Source organism: Procambarus clarkii, chromosome 4, assembly GCF_040958095.1.
Source record: "Procambarus clarkii isolate CNS0578487 chromosome 4, FALCON_Pclarkii_2.0, whole genome shotgun sequence".
In the NCBI taxonomy this organism is placed as follows: Eukaryota; Metazoa; Arthropoda; class Malacostraca; order Decapoda; family Cambaridae; genus Procambarus; species Procambarus clarkii.
This window is the reverse complement of record NC_091153.1, coordinates 37,208,065-37,232,064: the sequence shown is the minus strand read 5'-3', so window position 1 is coordinate 37,232,064 and position 24,000 is coordinate 37,208,065.

Below are 24,000 nucleotides of genomic sequence, written 5' to 3'. Positions count from 1 at the left end.
CTTAAACAGCCGAACACCAACGCGTTACCGTCACAATATATATATATATATATATATATATATATATATATATATATATATATATATATATATATATATATATATATATATATATATATATATATATATATATATATATATATATATAGGGAGTACCACCTCTAGCTGGAAGAAGGGGGACCCATAGCCTCGGAGGAAACTTGGGGTGTGAGTTTTCATTCATATATATATATATATATATATATATATATATATATATATATATATATATATATATATATACATATATATATATATATATACTATATACATGCCTCACCTGTGACAGGAAAAAACATACTTTTTTTTAAAAACAGCGACATCTGTTGGACATAAGAGCAACACACACTGTAATCTCCGAAAGTTCTTCACCGATTGCTTTAAAATTTTGACACACCGTTGCATTAGAATAGGTGCGTCTTTTTATATACCTGCTATATAGATGCCGCGCCTGTGACAGATAAAAAAACATGAGTTTTTAAAAAGTAGTGCCATCTGTTGCACATAATGGCAACATGCACGCTATCTACATAAATAAAAATGGAAGTGTTCGTTTGTTCAAAATCGTTAATCTCCGAAAGTTCTTCACAGATTGCTTTGAAATTTTCACACACTGTTCCATTCGCGTTCGAGCAGGTTTTTATATACATATTATATTGATGTCACGTCTGTGATGGGAAAAACATACTTTTTTGAAAAACCTGTGTTTTTCATGTGAGAGAAATCTTTGAAACCTCTTTACCGATGGCTTTAAAATTTTGACACGACGTTACATTCGAATAGGCGCGTGTTTTAATATACCTACTATATAGATGCCTTACCTTTGACCGGAGAAAACATGCTTTTTTTTTAAAAAAAACATTGCCATCTGGAGGATGTAAGAGCAACACACGCTGTAATCTCCCAAAGTTCTTCATCGATTACTTTGAAATTCTGACACAACGTTCCATTCGAATATTTGCGTCTTTTTATATACATAATATATAGATGCCACCTCTGTGACAGGTAAAAACATGCGTTTTTGAAAAACAGTGCCATCTGTTGCACATAATGGCAACATGCACGCTATACTAAATATGTCACGAATTCCAATTGAATGTTTCCGAATGCATTGATAAATTTTATTTTCATAGATTTCGATTTATTTTATTTTTATTGAATTATTTTGTGTGACATTGTTTTGGAATTGAGCTGTGTTTTTTACCATTCCGTTCATTTCGAAAGTATAGGAATAGATGCCACACCTGTTAAATGTAAAACTATGCATTTTTTGAAAAACAGCGCCATGTGTTTCATGTAAGAGGAACTCACATGCTATACTAAATATGTTACAATTCCATTTCAACGTATCTGATTGCATTGATAAATTTAATTATCGAAGATTTTGATTTAATATAATTTTTATTTAATTATTTTGTGTGACTTGCATTGGAATTGAGCTGTGATGTTTACCATACCGTTCATTTTGTGAGTATACTTTATTTTTTTTACTTTTCCATATTTTCATATAATTTTTTACTGACTTTTCTTATATTTCAGTGATGGGAACATCAGATCACTTGATGTTCCAAATTTTCTCGTGGGAACATCAGACCATTTGGGAAGGCATCAGACGATGGAGTGGGGATGACGAGGGGACAAGAGAGGGGGTAATGGTGGGGAAGGACGAGGGTATGGGGGAGTTTGGGATGGTGGGGACCAGGGGATGGGGGACTGGAGAATGGTGAGGAGGACAAAGAGACAGGGGGGTGGGGCATGGTGGGAAGGAAGAGGGGATGGTGGGGAGGACGTAGGGTCATTGGAGTGGCGAATGGTTGGGAGGCCGAGGAGACGGGTGAGGGGGGAATTGTGGGGGAGGGGGGACTGGGGGACAGGGAAGGTTCCAGGGGACAGGAATATATACTAGCAGTACCAGGCCAACGCATGGCCGGGTACTGTTAGCATATATATATATTTATCTATATAAATATAAATATTAATGTTTGTTCAAAATCGCTAAACTCAGAAAGTTCTTCACCGATTGCTTTGAAATTTTCACACAAAGTTCATTTCGCATTCGAGCGGGTTTATATATACCTATTATATAGATGCCCAGTGTGTTTTGGGAAAAAACATGATTTTTTTGAAAAATTGTTTTTTTCATGTGCTTTTCATGGGAGGGAAATCTTCGAAACCTCTTTACCAATTGGTTTGAAATTTTGACACAACTTTGCATTCGAATAGGTGCATGTTTTTATATACGTCCTATATGCATGCCACACCTGTGACAAGAAAAGCATTTAAAAAAACAAAAAACAAAAAAAAACAGCGCAATCTGTTGGACGTATTGCAACACACGCTGAAATCTCCGAAAGTTCTTCATCGATTGCTTTGAAAATTTGATGTAACGTTCCATTCGAATTCACGCGTGTTTTTATGTACCGACTACATAGATGCCACACCTGTGACATGTAAAAACATGCTTTTTTGAAAAACAGCGCCATCTGTTGCACGTAATAGCAATTCACACTATACTAAATATGTTACGATTCCATTTCAATGTTTCCGATTGCATTGATAAATTGAATTGTCATATGTTTCGATTTATTTTCAATTTGATTTACTTTATTTTGTGTGACATTACATTGAAATTGAGCTGTGTTGTTTACTATACAGTTCATTTCCTGAGTATAGTTTATTTTTGTTTGTTTTTTCATTTCGTTTTTTTATCTGTTTTTCTTATATTTCAGGTGATGGGAACATTAGATCATTTGATGTTCTTAACGTTCTGATGAGGTCATCGGATCATTTGGGAATGCATCGTACGAGGGAGTGGGAAATGTTGGGGTGGACAAGGGGACGGGAGTGGGGGAGTTTCGGGAGGACAAGGAGACAGGGGAGGTAATAGTGGGGATGACGAGGGGACGGGGCAGTTGGGGATGGTGGGGACGAGGGGATAGGGGATGGAAAATGGTGGGGAGGATAAGGGGACAGAAGAGTGGGGGTTGGTGGGAAGGACGAGGGGACTTGGAGGGGTGAATGGTAGGGAGGATGAGGGGATAGGGGAGTGGGAGATGGAGGGAGTAGGAGGAGGGGACGATGGAGTGGGGAATGGTTAGAAGGACGAGCGGACGCAGTAGTGTAGAATCTTGGGGAGGACAAAGGGACAGAGGAGGGGAGGAATAGTTGGGAGACGAGGGAGAGGGGGGAGTGAGGAATGGTTGGGAGGAGGATGGGGATGGCATAGGGAGATGGTGGGGAGAACTGGAAGACAGGGAAAGATTGCTGTGGCTTAGCAACGCACATGCGTTGCTGAGCCACAGCAACGCGTGGCCGGGTTACAGTTATTACTAAATATGTCACGAATTGCCATTTCAATGTTTCTGATTGCATTGATAAATTGTATTTTCATAGATTTTTATTAATTTTATTTTTTAGTGAATTATTTTGTGTGACATGTGTTGGCATTGACCTGTGTTTGTTTATCATACTGTTTATTTCGTAAGTATACGTATGAATGCCACATCTCTGGCAGGTAAACTATGCGTTTCTTGAAAAACAATGCCATCTGTTTGCATGTAAGAGCAACACACCTGCCTATACTAGACATGTTACAATTCCATTTCAATGTTTCTGATTGCATTGATAAATTAAATTTTCATAGGTTTTGATTTATTTTAATTTTGATTTAATTATTTTGTGTGAATTGCAAATTCACGTGTTTGTGTTGTTTACCATGCCGTTCATTTGTGAGTATAGTTTATTTTTTTATTTCTTCATATTTTCATTTCCTTTTTTTAACTGTTTTTCTTCTATTTCAGTGATGGAACATCAGATCACTTGATGTTCCCAATTTTCTGATGGGTACATCAGACCATATTGGAAGGCATCGGATGAAGGAATGGGGAATGGTGGGGAGGACGAGGGGACGGAAGTGAGAGATGGTGGGGAGGACGGGGGGACAAGGGAGGGGGTAATGGTGGGGAATGACGAGGGGACGGGGGAGTTTTAGATGGTGGGGACGAGGGGATGGAGGAATGGAGAATGGTGAGGAGGACAAAGGGACAGGGGAGTGGGGCATGGTGAGAAGGAAGAGGAGATTGTAGAGTGGGGATTGGTGGAGAGGACGGGGGGATGGTTGAGTGGGGAATGGTGGGGAGGATTGGGGGACAGGGAAGGTTTGTGTGGCTCAGCAACGCACATGCGTTACTGAGCCACAGCAACGCGTAGCCGGATACTGCTAATAATAATAATAATAATAATAATAATAATAATAATAATAATAATAATAATAATAACAATAACAATAATAATAAAATTAAAATTTAATTATTTTTTTTATTCAGGGAGAAGTACATACAGAGATGATAAGTTATAATTATAATGTTGGATTTATAGATAGGATTAGTACATACAAAATTTAAATCACTAACACGCATAGCATTCAGGGCAGGTCCTTAATCTAATATATCAGGTAAGATGAAAGGGTACATTGTTGCAAGGTTTTATATCAACAACTAACTACAATATATGTTGACAGAGGTGATTGCACTAGTAAGTAGTAGGCATCCTTCAGTCTCGGGAGACTATGGAGTTGCGCCCTAGTTGTCAATCCTGGTGCAGCGTCTGGTGTGACTGATGAGGCCAATCCGAGAGTGGCAGTCCATCCCACACCGAGCACAAACGAAGTCCGATTCTGGTCTGTCTTCCTGGTTACCGGCTTTCCTTCTCTGTCTCTTTGCCTCCGATTCCTTGGCAAGTGACTCCTCGACTTGGAGAGACCTCGTTGAACAGACTGCCTCCAGGCTGAACGGTCTGCAGCCAGTGTCTCCCATATAGCGAGATCGACGTCCATGGCTTTCAGGTCCCTTTTGCATACGTCTTTGTACCGTAGCTGGGGCTTGCCTACTGGACGCTTTCCCTGCCTCAGCTCTCCATACAGGAGATCCTTGGGGATCCTGCCGTCGCCCATTCGCACAACGTGCCCGAGCCAGCGCATTCGTCTCTGTTTCAGCATTGTGTACATGCTGGTGATTCTTGCTCTCCCCAAGACGTTGTTGTTTGTCACCTTGTCCTGCCAGGTGATGTCCAAGATGTGTCTAAGGCAGCGCATGTGGTAGGCACTCAGCCGTCTTTCCTGACGGGCGCGGAGTGTCCAAGACTCACTGCCATAAAGGAGAGTGCTCAGGACACAGGATCTGTAAACCTGAATCTTAGTATACTCAGTTAGCCTATTATTGGCCCACACTCTCTTTGTCAGTTTGGACATGGTAGTAGATGCCTTACCGATGCGTTTGTTTAGCTCCGTATCAAGAGAGAGGGAGTCAGAGATTGTGGAGCCCAGGTACACGAAGTCGTGAACAACTTCCAGTTTGGAATCAGAGATGCCGATGTCAGGTGGGGAGTCCACTCCTTGTCCCATGACTTGTGTTTTCTTCAGACTGATGGTGAGTCCGAAAGCCTGAGAGGCCTCGCTGAAGCGGGTTATGAGCCGTTGGAGGTCTTCAGCTGAGTGGGCAGTGACTGCTGCGTCGTCGGCAAAGAGGAAGTCGCGCAGACACCTCAGCCGAACCTTTGTCTTGGCTCTCAGCCTGGCGAGGTTAAAGAGCTTCCCATCCGACCTGGTCCGGAGGTAAATGCCTTCCGTGACAGATCCGAAGGCGTGCCGCAGCATAACTGCGAAGAAAATCCCGAATAGGGTTGGAGCCAGTACGCAGCCCTGCTTTACTCCACTTCGGATGTCAAAGGCGCCTGATGTTAGGCCATCAAAGACCACGGTGCCCCTCATGTTCTCATGGAAAGATCTGATGATGCTGAGGAGCCTGGGTGGGCATCCGATCTTGGGGAGGATCTTGAACAGGCCATCCCTGCTGACGAGGTCGAAGGCCTTCGTCAGGTCTATGAAGGCTACAAAGAGTGGCTGCTTCTGTTCCCTGCATTTCTCCTGCAGTTGTCTGAGGGAAAAGACCATGTCGATGGTGGACCTGCCAGCTCTGAATCCACATTGTGATTCTGGATAAACTCTCTCTGCAAGTACTTGGAGCCTCTTCAATGCGACTCGAGCAAACAGCTTTCCGACAATACTGAGGAGGGAGATTCCACGGTAGTTGTTGCAGTCGCACCTGTCACCTTTATTCTTATACAGTGTGACGATGTTGGCATCCCTCATGTCCTGTGGCACCTCTCCTTCTTCCCAGCAGAGGCAGAGAATTTCGTGCAGCTCCATGAGCAGGCTACCTCTGCAGCACTTCAAGGTCTCAGCAGGAATGCCATCTTTGCCAGGAGCTTTACCAGAAGCAAGGGAGTCTAGGGCATCGCTGAGTTCTTCCAGGGTCGGTTCACTGTCGAGCTCCATTAACACAGGCAGACACTCAATGGCGCTCAGGGCATCTTCGGTGACCACATTGTCCCTGGCGTATAGCTCAGAGTAGTGCTCGACCCAGCGCTTCAGCTGCAGTGTCTGGTCCTGAATCACCTCGCCAGTGGCAGATTTCAGAGGAGCGGTCTTCCTCTGGATTGGGCCAAGGGCCTGCTTGATGCCGTCATACATTCCCCTTACATTGCCTGTATCCGCTGCAGTCTGTATCTGGGAGCAGAGCTGGAGCCAATAGTTGTTGGCACATCGCCTGGCGCTCTGCTGCACTTTGCAGCGGACGGCCCGAAGGATCTGTAAGTTGCGCCGACTTGGGCAGGCTTTGTAGGCTGCCAAGGCGTTTCTCTTCTCTTCGATTACAGGTGTCATCTCTTCCGAGTGAGCCTCGAACCAGTCTGCCGACCTGCTGGTCTTCTTGCCAAAGGTGGAAATGGCAGCGTTGAACACAGCGTCTCTGAAGTGCTCCCATCTTTTACAGGCAGTGACCCCAGCTGGGCCAGGAAGAGCTTCCTCGAGCACGTGTGCAAAATCTTCCACCTTGTCCTGGTTGCGGGTCTTGGTGGTGTCGATGCGAGGTCTGCCTGCCTTTTTCGAGTGATGAATCTTCTTTGGTTGCATCTTGACCCTGCTACATACCAGGGAGTGGTCGGTGTCACAGACAGCACTCTGGTAGCTACGCGTAATCTTGACGCTGGGTAGACTTGCACGCCTGGTAAGAATCAGGTCAAGCTGGTGCCAGTGCTTGGATCTGGGGTGTCTCCAAGATACTCGGTGTTGAGGCTTTGTGCCGAAGAACGTGTTGGTGACACAAAGACCATGAAGGCAGCAGAGTTCTAGCAGACGTTGCCCGTTCTCATTCATCCTTCCTATGCCGAATTGACCCAGGCAAGTGGGCCAAATGTTGTGCTCGGCACCCACTCTGGCGTTGAAGTCGCCGAGGATGAACAGTGGCTCCTTTACAGGGATTCTCGCTATGACTCTGTTGAGGTCATCGTAGAATTTTTCCTTTGCCTCTGCTGGAGAAGTCAGGGTTGGTGCATATGCACTAATTACATTGACTGGTCCTGTTTGGGAGTACAGTTGCAGAGACAGAATTCGTTCGGTTTCCCCAATCGGTGGCATAATGTGTCCCAACAGTGCATTCCTGACGGCAAATCCCACACCATGTTCTCTGGTCTCATCTGGAGGTTTTCCTTGCCAGAAGAAAGAGAAGGTCCTCTCTCTCACAGATCCTGATCCTGGGAGCCTGGTCTCTTGGAGAGCAACAATATCCATCTGCAGCTTGCTCAGCTCCCTATCGATGATTGCTGTTTTTCGGGCGTCATTGATTTCTTGCAGGTCGTCAGAGAAACCTGGTGTCAGTGTCCTGACGTTCCATGTGCCCAGCTTTAGGGCAGTTGATATTTTCTTCTTTGGTTTGGTATTGCTTGGTGCAAAGTTGTCGGGCCGCTTGTCAGTTTTCACCCTAAACCCCACGCACCCAGTGAGGTTAACGGACCGTGGCGAGGCAACACCTTATTGGCTGGGGTTTGCCCAGCTTGAGGCGGGCGGTAGCTGCCCAGTGGGGCGCGATGACCCCTCCCACCGTCGGAAGCAACCCCTGGCGTCACACTCTTCGCCAATCGAGCAGAAGACTTAAAACCGGTAGACTGTCGCTTCCCGTGTTGGTTCGACGCTGTGAGGCGAAGCTGGAGTGTCCTCTCCAGGGCGCAAAGCCTGGGTAGGTAGATATGGAGGAGAAGCTGTTACCCATGCAGCAGGTCCCCCCTCTCCACGTTGCTGAAATTATCCAATAGAGAGGCAAATGCCAATACGCATGGTTCCAGCAACGTCGCAGGAGCTGCCAGAACGAGGTCGACGTCAACAACGAACTGCCTTAGGGGCTCCAACTCCGGATTTTTCCTCGAGGTTGACTCCTGAAGCCTTCCCAAAACAAGGGTATGGCCGCAAGGCAGCGGAGGTTTAAAATCAGGGTTTTCCTTCCCCTAGATGGGCTATGATCAGGTAAGATGAAAGGGTACATTGTTGCAAGGTTTTATATCAACAACTAACTACAATATATGTTGACAGAGGTGATTGCACTAGTAAGTAGTAGGCATCCTTCAGTCTCGGGAGACTATGGAGTTGCGCCCTAGTTGTCAATCCTGGTGCAGCGTCTGGTGTGACTGATGAGGCCAATCCGAGAGTGGCAGTCCATCCCACACCGAGCACAAACGAAGTCCGATTCTGGTCTGTCTTCCTGGTTACCGGCTTTCCTTCTCTGTCTCTTTGCCTCCGACTGCCTCTTTGGAGTGGCCAAGGGAGAATTGGGCCATCATGATACAGTCAGTCTTGACTGGGAAGGCCCAAATCACCTACTCTACGTTATCCCTTGACGACTCCGGCGATTACGATATGGTGAAGAAAGTGGTGCTCATGGCGTACCAATTGGTACCTGAGGCATATAGGCAAAAGTTCAGAAACCTGAAGAAGACCTCAGAGCACACTTTCACAGAGTTCGCCACGATCAAGGAGCGACTTTTTCAAGAATGGTGTGCCTCTCGGAAGGTGGAGACCAGGGAAGACCTCGAACAGCTGATTCTGCTCGAAGACTTCAAGGATTGTTTGTCTGGAGACCTCAAGACATACTTAGAAGAGCAGCAGGTGGAGACCTTGAGTGCAGCAGCCACCATGGCTGAAGAGTATATCCTGACTCATAGGCCGTCTGCTAAGTACGTCCCGAGGAATTACCAGCGCCGGTTTGACAGACCTCACGACGAAGAAGAAGAAAGACCCGTCCCACAAAGTGCTAAGAAGACGCCCCCAGGTAGCCCTCGAAGAACAAGTCCTAGTAGTCCGAAACACCGTAGTCCGAGGAGGAACATGGTGTGCTGGACTTGTGGCACATAGCTGCTAGGTGCCGAGGCAGAAGAGGTGGCAGCGCACGAAGGGAGGTGATGTTGATGAGCTGTGTTACACCACCAGCAGGAAACCAGTCTACGATGACGCAGGAAGGACCAAGTTTGTTTGCCCCTCACACTTCATGCGGGTATGTAACGAGTGATCATACTGGTAGATCAGTTGTAGTGCTCAGAGATAGTGGAGCAGCCCAGTCCCTGATCGTGAAGAGCTCGTTACCCGAGGGAGTAAGTGTGGATGGGAGACCAGAGGTTATCCTGGTTGGGTTTCCAAGGACGCAGTACATCGCCCCCTTAGTGCCAGTACATCTCGACTCGCCTTATTTCAGCGGCACATGTGCGTTGGCAGTAGTCGATACCCTCCCTGTGGCTGGGATTGACGTGGTACTAGCCAACGACTTGGTGACCGATTGGAGCACCAATCATCCCAAGGTTGCGGACGAGTTTACCAGAACAGCACGGTCTGAGGTAACAGGCAATGGTAATGTCCAGGTAAAGACAGACCCGGATTTGAACATGTCTAATTTGTCCTCTCCCCCGCAGATCGACAGTTATCTAGCAGTGTCTCCTGATTCTCTCGACAAGGAACATGAGGTTAAGAAGGCAGAGGTACCTGAGCTAGAAGAGAGGCCTCGTGTGCAGACACCCACGGATACCAACGAGTCTGGAGCGAAGGCTGAGGTGTGCTTGCGGTATGGCAAGTTACAGCGTGTAGTGGACCAGCCAGAGATTCCCCAGACGTCAGAGGTATGTGAGGTATGTTCTAAAGGTCTAGTGCCCTCTTTGGTCCAAGCCAGGCTAGTGGATGGTGCCGGCTATGGACATGACAAGCTCAGGAAACTTATCCCTCGACTTACCAAATGTTTCCTATCGGTATTTTGTTTTGTTCTCCTATGTGCTCTCTGTGTTCTCAGTAAGGATCAGTGGACGACCCGAAGGATGATGGCTCCCGTGAACATCGAGAAGAGGTCCCAGGGATTGGAGAGTTGTACTGCAAGTGTTGCAGTTGAAGAAGGGACCTGGGAGGTAATTGATGATACAGGAGGTACGACATGTGATAATGTGAGTGACTGTTTCCGACAGGTTGACACCCCCCGCGTGACTGCTGAGCCTCAATGCAGCGTTATGTGGAACGTTGGTCGACCTGACGGTGGCAGAGCGAATGCCACCTGCGACGTACGAACAGCCCCGTTGGGACTAGGTGTGGACCTAGTAGAGTATGCTGTAAGTACTGTTTTACTCGCGGTCGCTATCACTCTGAATTATCAGACCCCTGTATTCCAGGTTCCTGTCTCCCTGAAGGACCATCGGACTGGCACCAGAAATGCCGTCTGTGGTCAGCCATCATCGGTGCCACGACATAGGAAAGTGTCGAGTCACCCCAGATCGCGTCGAAACCAATCCGTACTCGAGAGATGTGAGATGACGCCCCTGCCTGACATCGCAGTGGAGACGTGGAAGATTACGTCAGGCAGATCATTGCCTTCCATTTTCAAGCTCCCTTTGGGCCAGGGTTTCTCAGTAGAAAAGTTCTGTGGACAAGACAGCCTCATCACTCTAGTTCATAGTATAAGTAAGTCCATGTGGAGTTGTGTCGCCCTGCTAATTTGGTTTGTGTTTTTTATAGAACCCCAAACCAAATTCCTTTTGGTGGGGAGGTGTTACGAACCCGGATCCAGCATCCGAGCAAGGAGCAGTAACAACTACGCCATCTGTGGGTCGGCTCCCGAAACCCCCGCCAAACGGACGACGACACCTAGTGAGGACAGCGTGTACTGGCCTCGAGGACCAGTTTCCAGTCTGGTTCAGCGCTCAACACCGCCGCTCCTGACCTCTGGTGAGGTGGTGCTCCGACGACAGCGCCATCTATGGACTGGATACGTCAGGTGTTAGTATCTGAGCCTGTGAGTGTGGTGTATTAGTGTCCCAGTTATTGATGACGTGTCTGCTTACAGAGCCGACCTGGGACCACTGTGTTGAAGGTGGAGTCAGTCTACCCGAGGCAGCCAGTCTCCATACAGTGAAGTTTGCTGCAGCTGTCGTGACGTCGTCCCCCCGGAAGAACACTGTGGTGTGTTAAGCCTGCCTGTGGAGTGGCAGTGGAAGGATTTACCCGGGACCGACGGTCGGAGACGATAATCCACTGGGGTATTGAGGACAGGAGGGTGATTGGTGATATCACACGAGACTCCTGTCTAGGGCGTACCCCTTATATCGTTCGTGGAGTGGCCGTACCAGCCTTGGTGGCTCAGTACCTGCCAGCAGACCTGCTGGACGTGTGGTTGACGGCCTCCACGACGGTGCCCCCAGTGGACCTGTGTTGTGCCTGACCTGTGGCCAGGGTAGGCTCGGCGTTCCAGAAGACACGTCTTGAGGCCACGAAGAAAGCACCGCGGACTCAGCACCTAGCTTCAAGGATCCATAGTCTTCAGCAGAAGACTAGATGGTGCACGATCCCCTTGTATAGTGTTAATACCCTCCCCTTGTGCACGTTTGATCTTTTATATATTTAATAGGTGGTGGTAATAATATATTATATTAAGTTCTTACCTTTCTTTCCCTACTCCCTTTTAGTTACTTGCGTCACGGATCGCATCCCTTGATAGCCTCTACTGGCTTGGGGCCGGATATATATATCTTCCTCTAACTACATCAGAGTAAGAACCCCGTTGCGTCCCGAGAGGGCCGTAACATAATTGGCCGTTCATTTTGTGAGTATAGTTTATTTTTTTATTTCTTCATATTTTCATTTCCTTTTTTTAACTGTTTTTCTTCTATTTCAGTGATGGGAACATCAGATCACTTGATGTTCCCAATTTTCTGATGGGTACATCAGACCATTTGGGAAGGCATCGGATGAAGGAATGGGGAATGGTGGGGAGGACGAGGGGACGGAAGTGAGAGATGGTGGGGAGGACGGGGGGACAAGGGAGGGGGTAATGGTGGGGAATGACGAGGGGACGGGGGAGTTTTAGATGGTGGGGACGAGGGGATGGAGGAATGGAGAATGGTGAGGAGGACAAAGGGACAGGGGAGTGGGGCATGGTGAGAAGGAAGAGGAGATTGTAGAGTGGGGATTGGTGGAGAGGACTGGGGGATGGTTGAGTGGGGAATGGTGGGGAGGATTGGGGGACAGGGAAGGTTTGTGTGGCTCAGCAACGCACATGCGTTACTGAGCCACAGCAACGCGTAGCCGGGTACTGCTAATAATAATAATAATAATAATAATAATAATAATAATAATAACAATAACAATAATAATAAAATTAAAATTTAATTATTTTTTTTATTCAGGGAGAAGTACATACAGAGATGATAAGTTATAATTATAATGTTGGATTTATAGATAGGATTAGTACATACAAAATTTAAATCCACTAACACGCATAGCATTCAGGGCAGGTCCTTAATCTAATATATCAGGTAAGATGAAAGGGTACATTGTTGCAAGGTTTTATATCAACAACTAACTACAATATATGTTGACAGAGGTGATTGCACTAGTATGTATAGAAGTCTTAAGTACTAATATTGGGGAAGTGGGTAGTACAAGATACAATGTGAGTTTGAGGCACAAGGTACCTTACCTTGAGGTTACCTTGAGGTGTTTCCGGGGCTTAGCGTCCCCGCGGCCCGGTCGTCGACCAGGCCTCCTGGTTGCCGGACTGATCAACCAGGCTGTTGGACGCGGCTGCTCGCAGCCTGACGTACGAGTCAGGCTGCGTACGAGGTAGGAAACTATGATGAAATAAGGTACTTGTTGACAATATTTTTATACCTTTTGATACTTTTTGATTAGGTACTGTAAAGTACTCGACAAGATCAGCAGTCCCCTTTCGAGTCATGAGATCTTCCAAATGGGAACAACTTAGTTACTGCCTTGCATTGTGCTAGTATACTCGGATGCTAGGGCAGTTATCCAACATGCACTGGGCAAACTTTTTTTTTAGGAATAACCAGAAACGCAACAAAAAGTATGTGAAGAAAATCCCGATGTAGATCTAGTCTTCAAGACCTTGATGTGCTGCGACATAGTTATCGTGCCGACCAGTGATACAAGGCGGGCACAGTCAGGTGCTACACTGGATAGAGAGAGAGAGAGGTGCAGAGAGTGAGAGAGAGAGAGAGAGAGAGAGAGAGAGAGAGAGAGGGGCAGAGAGGGAGAGAGAGAGAGAGAGAGAAGAGGGGGGGGGGAGGGTATCTATTTTTCAAGACCTTGATGTGCTACGACATAGCTATTGCGCAGACAAGTGGCACAAGGCAGGCACACTCAGGCGCCACACTGGAGACAGAGAGGATGGGGGGTCCCCTCTCCCCTTGCATTGGGCAAACCCAAGTTGCGTTGAGAGGAGAGGGGTGTGGCAGTGGCCCTGTATTAACACACTCCCCGCCTCTCACGCTCACTCAGAGCAGTGCTTCTCAAGGGCAACATTGATATTATTTTATTTCAAAAAACACTCACCAGGACTGAAAGAAATATCAATATCGCAAGATATCAAGGTTTCCACTGCTCAATTGCACGAGATGGCACTAGAGGCCCTTCAATACTAGTAAGAAATCATATCAATGCCATGGCAATCACAGACCTGCCTAACTGTGGTGAGAACGTCGAAGTTATGGGTGTTAATCTTATTATAAGGAACTCAATGCTGTCCATCTTCATTGTATATAGGAGCCATAGAGAACACGATATGATGTGTATTGCAATTTGCAATCTTTGAAATAGCAGTCACCACACCTACTATCATCTTGGGTGACTTCAACGCTCATAGTGAATTACTACCTGATTCACCAAGAACCGACGCCAACGGAAGACATATTGAACACCTTTTGGGTGAAGTGCCTGGAATCAGTCTGCTTAACTCGACGAAACCAACCCACATTGGTGGGGGGAAGGTGGATCTCACGTTTGTCTCCACCAGTATTTATGAGTTGTGTCATTGGTCAGTTGACCATGTACTGACTAGTGACCACTTTGCTACTAAAACAGTTATTAACATAGCACTACCTCCCAGACCTCCAGCTTCATAGCCCGGATGGGATTTTGTTAAAGCAGATTGGAGGAAGTTTCAGTAATATCTCAAAACTTGGCACCAAAACTACACTCCTCCTGACAACACCGAAGAAATGGAAAAAGATTTGGTAAATGCACTAAATAGAGCAGCAAATCACACCATCCAACAAGAGAAAAAAAAATTACCCAACAACATAAGGACAATTGGTTTTAGTGTGATAGAATCAAAGAATTACATAGACAAAATTGTGCACGAAAATGTTTCAGAAGAGATAGAACCGAAGCTAATCTAGCACTTCTTAGAGCTCTCCGAGATCACGGGCATGAAGAAATAGCAGAAATCTGAGATGAAAAATGGCACAAGTGGTGTGGGAAGCTAAATCAGCATACGTCATTGGGCGTTATCTGGAGGCAGATCAACAGGGCCAAAGGAAAATCGCCTCCTGCTCCACCCCATCATGTTCATCAAGAACGTGATGGGGTGGATCCCATTTCTAATCCCACTTCTGCAAGAAGCAGAAAGATTAGCAAATTTATTTGCTTCAAGACTCAGTTCCACTCAACTTCATCAAGCAATTCTGACTCACCATCAAAGACTTCAAGCAGCATGACGGGAAAAAATAGACGATGCTTTAACCTTAGCTGACGAACTAGACCAACCATTCAATCTGAAAGATCTAAAAAGAGCTACAAAGAAAATTAAAAACACAGTTCCAGGTGAAGACAAAATCACTTAATTAAACACGCTGGCCAAGTTAGGAGAAAAGGGTGAAGAATCCTTCTTGAATCTCATCAACAGAGTATGGGTGACAAGAACTCGACCACTCTCTTGGAATAGTGCAGTTATAGTTCCCATTCCAAAACACAAAAACCCAAGAAATCCAAGACCCATTTCATTAACAAACGGTTTGGCCAAAACTGTGGAAAGAATGGCTCTTAATAGAATTGAATGAAAAGCCAATCCACTGCCTCAAAATATATTGGCTTACAAAAGATGTTGGAACCACAAAATGCCTTACCTCCCTCCTGGATCAAATCGATAACAAACCAGGAATCCTTATTTTTCTAGACCTAGAAATAGCCTTTGAGCTAGCCAATGCCCCAGCTACTCTGTGCTGCCTGGTGGATAAGAAAATCAAAGGACACGCCAAAGGAAACCTGCTTAACCGAGAAGCTAAAGTCAAATTCCAAGGACAAACATCCTCTTCAAAGAGGCTGGAAAATTGGACTCCACAGGGAGGAATACTAATTAGCACTTTCGCTCTTTGGTGACAACATAGTCGTCACCAACGTTCCTACTGACTACGCTGGCGTGCCGCGCTCGCGAGTCACGAGAAGAAATATTTGTATAAAATCCATTTATTATCCGATCAACTTGGGGATAGTTTACAAATGTTTGCCATAAAGTTTACGTTTTCTCTAAAAGCCGAACAGCTTATTAAAGAGAACGGCGTGGCAGTGAATCATCGTGGTAAAACATTTGTAAATTGACACGACGAGTATAATCGACGTAGTTTTTATATATGTTGCCGGTCGAACGCATCCGTATGTGACTTTTAATACTTATGATTTTATAGAACATTCTATTGCGAACATATTGGAACAAAAATGAAATACATACATCGAAAAATAATGTCAGGACAGTGAATTGAATATACACTTTTCAAAGCGAGTTTCGCCGATATGCCGCCGCGGGTAACACTTGGGCCACTTCCCACACTGTTTTGGGTGGGCTACGACATTGAATCTATATTTATATGCATGTGTCCGTGTAGAGAATTTTATTGCAATTTTAGTGATACCAAAGTTAACGATGTAGGACAACTGTAGGCTTCGCAACCATTAAGAGAGTGGAAACATTTTGTTGCTGTTTGGCGCTCTCGGCGAGTGATCTGAATAGTTTTTTATTTGGTGTTGATATTCCTTATGCTTTGGCGGCATTTTATAGGGATGTTCTTATAGACAATTCTATTGCGAACACAGTGATACCAAATTTAAATACGTACGCCTTCAATTATTGTCAGGACAGTCAAAAGAGTATACACTTTTTCGGTCTTACCGCGTAGGCGCGCGAAACGCCGAAAGCCCGTAGGGTATGATTTTTTTAAGAACGCTGATAGCGCGAAAGTGCTAAGCCCTTCCTCTTCAACTATCTCACGGAACAATTCATGAAGCTCAAGTTACCAAAAGCCAAAACTGCTTAACTATGCAGACGACATTGTGGTCATCATAAATGGCAAAGGCGGCAGGAACAATGCACAAAAATACCAAGACATCATCAGCAAGGAAACGGAATGCATAGCAGTGAAAATAAACAGCAATAAAACCAAAGCAATATCTGTTAAAAGGAAAACTCGAGAAATCAGACTTGCAATACAGGGACACGAAATTGAGTGAGTTACCTCTTTTCAATACCTTGGAGTCATAATAGACAGTCAGCTGAAATTCACTCAAGAAATTGAATATCTTTGGCAATGGTGCCCCCTCCCTGTCTGGCCCGTTATTGCCGTGAGGGGTCTTGGTGGACGGCTGCTGGAGTGTGATACTCCATGGGACAGTCCTCTGTCCTTTTGTAGCCTTATACTCCTGTAGTCCTCACTAATTTTGCTGGACAGCTTTTCCTTTTCCTTTTGTTTCGTTTTTCTCTCCCCCCCCCCCTCTTCTCCTTTCAAATTGTTATTTCCCGCTGACCTTGTGCCTGTTTTGATCATTCTTTTGGCCTTCTTTTGTTCTGACCCCCCTGGTGTTTCAGGAGGCATACTCTTGCACCTGCAGAATTGTAGTACCCAACGTCACGAGTGAGGGACCCTTTTATTGTCAATCCTCCGTTCGTCGTTGAAACTGAAACTCAACGGACTGACGGTTCTTAAGGTGGTGTTTGTGGGGCATATACTCATGACGCACCCCGAAGGAGCCCAGGCAAGATCGGTAACATGTCTCTTGTTGGGTGTCCTGCCTCTAATTGTGGCTCCGTGGTGGGTACGGGGCACATTCGTGAATGAACGTCTTACGTCTCATGTCTATGTTGAAATCTGTTCCTCTTATTCCTTCTAAGGCTCGTGGGGTGGGCGACGAAGCCCCCGAGTCGGACTGTGTTGGAAGACCGGACTCTGTCGCCCCCGCTGCATTGGGCCCCGACCTTGCTCCTCCTTTGACACTCCTGACTACTCCCCTTGGCTCCCCTCCCTTCTCTGTGATTAGGTCGAGCCACAAGCCCCCAGTGGTGACCACCTTGTCCCCTGGCACAGCTCAGTCTCTCACTGTGACTACTGCTCCTTTTAACCCCTCTCTCTCTGGGGGGGGGGGTTCTCAACGCCTTCCACGCCACAGCCGCACTCAGACCCATCCTTCCCGTACTAATGTGTATCAAGCCTTGTTTGGTCCCGCTTCGTAGGCCAAATACTTTGATCTCCTCCCTCTGGATTCTTCACCTCCTGACGATTTCTCCCAGCATAGGTACCTCGTTGATTCCGTAGATGCCTCTGATGTTACTTTCAATCCTACCCGTCTCGGTACACATGGCATTCCTGCTCCTTCTCAGGATGAAGCCACCCGCTTGGCAGCCATATCCTGCCTTTGCGAGACCCCTGTTTGGGTCTCCAAGAACGCTCGATTGAATGCCAGTGTTGGCACTGTTCTCCTCCCACCCCATGTTGCGACCGGGGTTAGGAATCTACAGGCCAGCCACGAATATATTCGGCATATTCTCGAAGCCCAGGGCCATTCTGTCCTCCAGGTGGACAGTTTACTCGTCTCCCTGGTGGTCATCGCCGTCAGCTCCTTCGGGTTGTGAAGATTACCTTGGTAGGACCCTTCCGCCCTCTGTCATTCTTGCTGGTGCCAGGTGCTCCGTCCAGGAGTATATTCCCTCTCCTCGGCTCTGTAATAAATGCTGGAAGTTTGGGCATAGTGCCCTCCAATGCTCCGGTACTGTCTCTCTCTGTCCCTTGTGTGGGGTCGAAGGTCACTCGAACTCGGAATGCACTTCTCCTCTGGCTCGCTGCCTCAATTACGGTGAGGCCCATCTTATCTTCTCCCGTGCGTGTATACATTACAAGCTCAAGGCAGCCGTCCTCAACTTGAAGCACCGGGAACGTTTGTCTTTTCCTGAGGCGAGGCGCCAAATTCACCGTCTCCCACCTTACACTAACGTCTATGATGCTCACGTGTTGCGCTCTTTCTCTCCTCGTCCTTCCCACCTTCCTCAGTCTCACAACTGTTTCCGGGCCTTAGACCCAGATACGCCCACTACCTCCTCCTCTGTTCCTTTGAATACTGTCCTGAAGGGTCCCCTCATGGTTCTCTGTCTGGGGTTCCCCTTCTTTCTGCCCAGCCTGTCATGTCTCTTGTGTCTTCCTCGTCTCCCTCAGATCCTCCATCCCATCCCTCTCCTCTGTCTATTAGTTCTCCACGCCGCCTGTCAGTGCGGGCTGATGTCCATCGCTCTTCCAATGACCATCGTGTTTGCTCTCGGTCTGCTTCTCCTGTTGAAACGTTTGAATCTGTTGCCCAGTACATTGTTGCTGGGACGCCTGTCTATTTGAGTCAGAAGCGAAAGCTTGGCTCATCTCCTTCCTCCTCCCCGTCGGGTAAGAAGCCTTCGCTTTCTTCCTCTCCCCCTACTTCTGATTCTCTCGCTCCATCCCCTCCCGTTTCGGTGATTCTGCCCCCTGTTCCTGCTATGGAGGTTTCTTTGGCCCTCCCTTTCCTCTCGGTTGCTGCTCTTACTGAGGTGCACTCCATGGTTTCTGCCCCTCCTGCTGCTGTCCTTGACCCTTGGTTATCCCCTCCTTCTCCTCCTCCTCTTTCGGACCCTGCTCGTCCTGCAACCTGGAAGAGACTCCGCTGCTGGCAGACGACTGAGTCTTTTCTGTAGTTTTGAATGGCGAGTGCGGTGCCCCGTAGGGTCATCCGTACGGCTAAACGTAAATGTTGGATGTCTTATGTCTCCACCATTACATCCGAAACTCCACTGCCGCAGATCTAGAAGCATATCCACAAGATTGCGGGTAAGTCCGTTCCCGATGTCTCGCCTGTAATTCACCTCTGTCGTACTCATGTGGCAGACCCATTGCAGGTCGCTATCGAACTGGGTTCTCACTTTTCTTCTGTGAGCTCTGGTTCTCATATTCCTCAATCTTTCCTTCTTCGCAAACCTGTCCTTGAATCTCGTCCTTTAGATGTCTACACTCGTCTCCGTTTCCCTATAACAATCCCTTCTCTCTCTCTGATCTTCGGTCTGCCCTGGCCCTCTGCGGTTCTATGGCGGCGGGCTCCGATGGCATTCATTATGAGATGCGCTGCCATCTCCCTCCGTGCACGTCTCAGTATTTACTGAGTCTGTATAATCGGGTCTGGGAGTCGTCGTCAGTCCCTGAGGACTGGCTTGATGCCGTTTTCTTCGCTGTTCAAAAACCAGGGTCTCTGGGGGCCATCCCCTAAGGACTTTCGCTCTATTGCCCTCTCGAGTTGTGTCTGCAAACTTTGTGAACGTATGATTAACGTTCGTCTGATGTGGTTCTTAAACCACTATCACCACCTCTTCCCTTCTCAATTTGGTTTCCGCAAGTGCAGCAGCACAACAGATGTCCTTGTGAACTTGGACGTCTATATTCGTACTGCTTTTGCTACGAAGACCTCCGTTGTTGCCGTCCTTTTTGACCTGGAAAAGGCTTACGACACCACTTGGCGCAATCATATTCTGTCACAACTACATTCTTTTGGCCGTGGTACTCTCCCTCTCTTTCTCCAAAGCTTCATCTCTCGTCATTCCTTTCGGGTGAGGCTTGGTACCGCTCTCTCTGCCTCTTTTCAGCAATACGAGGGTGTGCCCCAGGGTAGTGTTCTGAGCACTACTCTTTTTCTGGTTGCCCTCAATGGTCTTCTTTCCTCTCTTCCTTCCGGCGTCTTCTCCGTTCTCTATGCCGACGATCTTACCCTTTGCTGCCGGGGTGATGTTTCACCTCTCCTTCAACGGCAGCTTCAACTTGTGATTGATGCCGTGTCATCTTGGACCACCGATCATGGCTTCAGTTTTTCTACGTCTAAGACTTGTGCTATGAGTTTTACTCGGAAGCGTGTCGTTCTTCGTCCTTCTTTGTCGCTCTATGGTCACCCCATTGTGTACAAGGATTCCGGTAGGCTTTTAAGGTAGATTTTTGACACTCGTTTGTCTTGGTCGCCCCATATCTCTTACCTCCAAGTTAAATGCTCTAAGGCCCTTACCCTCCTTCAGGTGTTGTCCCATACTTCTTGGGAAGGGGTAGGTGCACTCTCCTCGCTTTTTGCATTCCTCTCTCGTCCTGTCTAAACTCGATTATGGTTGACCTGCTTACTCATCTGCTTCTCCTTCTGCTCTTCGCTATCTTGATGCTTTGCACCACATTTGGGTTGCGCCTCAGTTCTGGTGCCTTTCGTTCGACTCCCATCCTCAGCTTGTATGTGGACACTGACTTCTTGTCTCTCCAAGGACCGCCGTGATCGCTCCTGTTTTCGCTATCTTGCGCGGTCTTTGCAACAACCTCCCTATCACCTCAGTCATGCTTTAACTTTTTCCCCTTCTGTGGTTCCTGTTCCTCTTCACCACCTCTCTCTTTCTGTCCGGTTATCTCGCTTACAGGATTCCCTTTCAGTTCGCATTTCTAATATTTCTCCTCGTGTTGTTGCTTCCTGGCCAACGTGGAGAGTCCCCCTTCCGCAGTTTTGTACATCCTTAACGAGCATCACTAAAGCTTTCACACTTCCTACGGTTCTGAAACGCCTTTTCCTTGAGCACTTTTCTTCGCATTCTCGCTCCATTTCCATCTTCACCGATGGGTCTAAGTCTGCAGACGGTGTAGGCTACTTTATTGTTTTTCCTGACAGCATTTATTTGTGTCCCTTACCTCTGGAGACTAGCATCTTCACAGCGCAACTTTATGCTATTCTCTATGCTCTTCGTCTCCTGCTTTCTCATTGTCAATCTTCCTTTGTAGTTGTTGTTGACTCGCGTAGTGGCTCTCGAGTCCTTTAATCCAGTTCATCCAGTGGTTGTCGAGATTCAGCATTGGCTGTTTCTTGTTCACAGTAAATTTAAGTCAGTTGAGTTTTGCTGGGTTCCCAGCTATATTGGAGTCTCTTTAAATGAGCGTGTAGATGCTGCCGCTAGGGAAGCTGTACGCTCTTGTCCCATCTCTCGTAAAGGTATTCATTATTCCGACTTTTACCTAGTTATTCATTTCTCCATCCTTACCCGTTGACAGGATTGTTGGTCTTCTGTTTCTGGTAACAACCTATGTACTCTTAAGAGTTGTGTGTCCTCATGGCCGTCCTCCTTCCACCATAACCGGTGGTGGGAAACGGCTCTGACGAGGTTGCATATTGGCCACACTCGCTTAACTCAGTCACTTAATGGAGCGCCACCCTGCTCCTTATATGTCTAAATTGCATTGTCCCTCTTTCGGTCGTGCATAGCCTTGTTGAAAATCCTGACTTCCAGGACGAGTGTGTGTCTCTTGCTTTCCGACCGCCCCTCATGGTTGCTTGTCCCTCGATAGAATTCTTTGTGAATCAGATACTTTTAATGTCGTTCACCTATTGCGTTTCTGTTCTTATATTGGCATCTTTGGTGATATTTAGAGCCCTCTGATTATTCCGCACCTTTGATGGTGCTACATAGCCTTCCTGGTTTGGTGCCTCCTCATGATAATTACTTACTTACTTCGCCAACGGTGTAAAGCCAGAAACTCAGCTTTGCTCTCCCTGACAAGTCTTAGAGATGGTGCATCTCTACCAGTACTCAAAATGTACTACATTCAAGCAGTTAGGTCACTCATTTACTGTGCGGCTCCTGTATATACATCTCTCAGTGATAACTAATGAGAAAACTGGAAGTGACTCAAAATGATGACCTCAGAACAATGCTGGAAGCACCTATATGGACGAGTCGAGAGATCTAAGAATGGAAACCAACTTACCAGCATTAGAAAACAGGATCAAAGAAAGAATCAAATATAGCATACACAGATCGCTTCATGGAATCGTTCAATCTTGAACAAGTGGATGGACGGATAATCAGGTTAAGATTCTAGAGAAAGTGGACTTGAAATGGACCATTAAAAACAAAGGGGAAGATAGACCATATCAATAATTTCGGCATCATCCTCCATGGGAAGAATCGAGTCTAAAGATAATCATTGAAGGATTACCAGTTAAAAAATCAGCATGTGACTCGCAGAGACTCAAATAAGTCATAGAAAGTCAACAAATTGAAACCATCTCAAGACCCACAACTCACATCTTCACAGATGGATCATTTGATCAAGAAAGAGGTTCAGCTGGGGCAGCAGATTACATTAACAAATATGAAGCTCACTGGGGCATTAATTATGTGTAGTCAATATTGCAAACAGAATTATATGACCTAAAGGAGGCCACAAATTATACAATTGAGCATAATTTACATGATGTCATCTTTCATATCGACTCTGAATCTTCGCTAAGGGCATTGTTATGCAGCCAGCACAGAGATAATATATAGCTCATCACAGAAATCCTTCATATAGGAAAAAAGCACACAATCTAGGGCTGTCAATCACCCAAAATTGGTTACCAAGTCACACTGGCATAGATGGAAATGAAAAAGCAAACTCGCTAGCATAAACTGCTCTACCTGTTGTACAGGTTAAAATACCTTCGTTTTTCACAGATTAAAGAGAAAATCAAGAAGAAAATACTCCCAACTATCAAAAGTCGGCACAGAGCCAAAGTATCGAAAGTAAGATCCACTGTTATATGGTAGGAACAAGCCACTGGGTACTACTCTTTCAAGCCTGGCAAAAAGATATCCAGAGACATTGCAGTAGCCATACACATATTCAGACTTGGTTACAAGTGCTGCTGGAAGGTAATAAACCCAATAGTTAAAGAGTGTCATATCTGTGGAACAGAAGCAGAGGCGCCACTATGGCAATACTTACTGAAACCCTGCGCATCAAACTCAACATTAATCCAACGACAGCAGCTGCATTAAATGCAAATTCCACAGTGACTACAATGATTTTGAAAAGCAGTTGAAGAATGGGACACAATAGTGAATATTCTGTATTTACATCCGCCAGCAAGGTAATGTTATTAAAACAAGACTAAAACGATTGCATTAAAGAGAATATAAAAAGAAACAGGGGAAAGTATGTTGACTTTTGATAGTTGTATGTATGGGAGCCGGTCGGCCGGTCGGCCGGGCGGACAGCACGCTGGACTTGTGATCCTGTGGTCCCGGGTTCGATCCCGGGCGCCGGCGAGAAACAATGGGCAGAGTTTCTTTCACCCTATGCCCCTGTTACCTAGCAGTAAAATAGGTACCTGGGTGTTAGTCAGCTGTCACGGGCTGCTTCCTGTGGGTGGAGGCCTGGTCGAGGACCGGGCCGCGGGGACACTAAAGCCCCGAAATCATCTCAAGATAACCTCAAGATAACCAGACAACACACTAGAAGGTGAAGGGACGACGACGTTTCTTCGTCGTTTCACAATCGACTTGAGAATGGTCCAGGACGGACCGAAACGTCGTCGTCCCTTCACCTTCTAGTGTATGGTCTGGTCAACATACTTTAGCCACGTTATTGTGACTCATCGCCTGCAAACAGGGGAAAAGGAGGAAACACCACATCCACTTAAATCTTTGACCCAAATATCACAGTAACAATGTTATCGCTAATAAC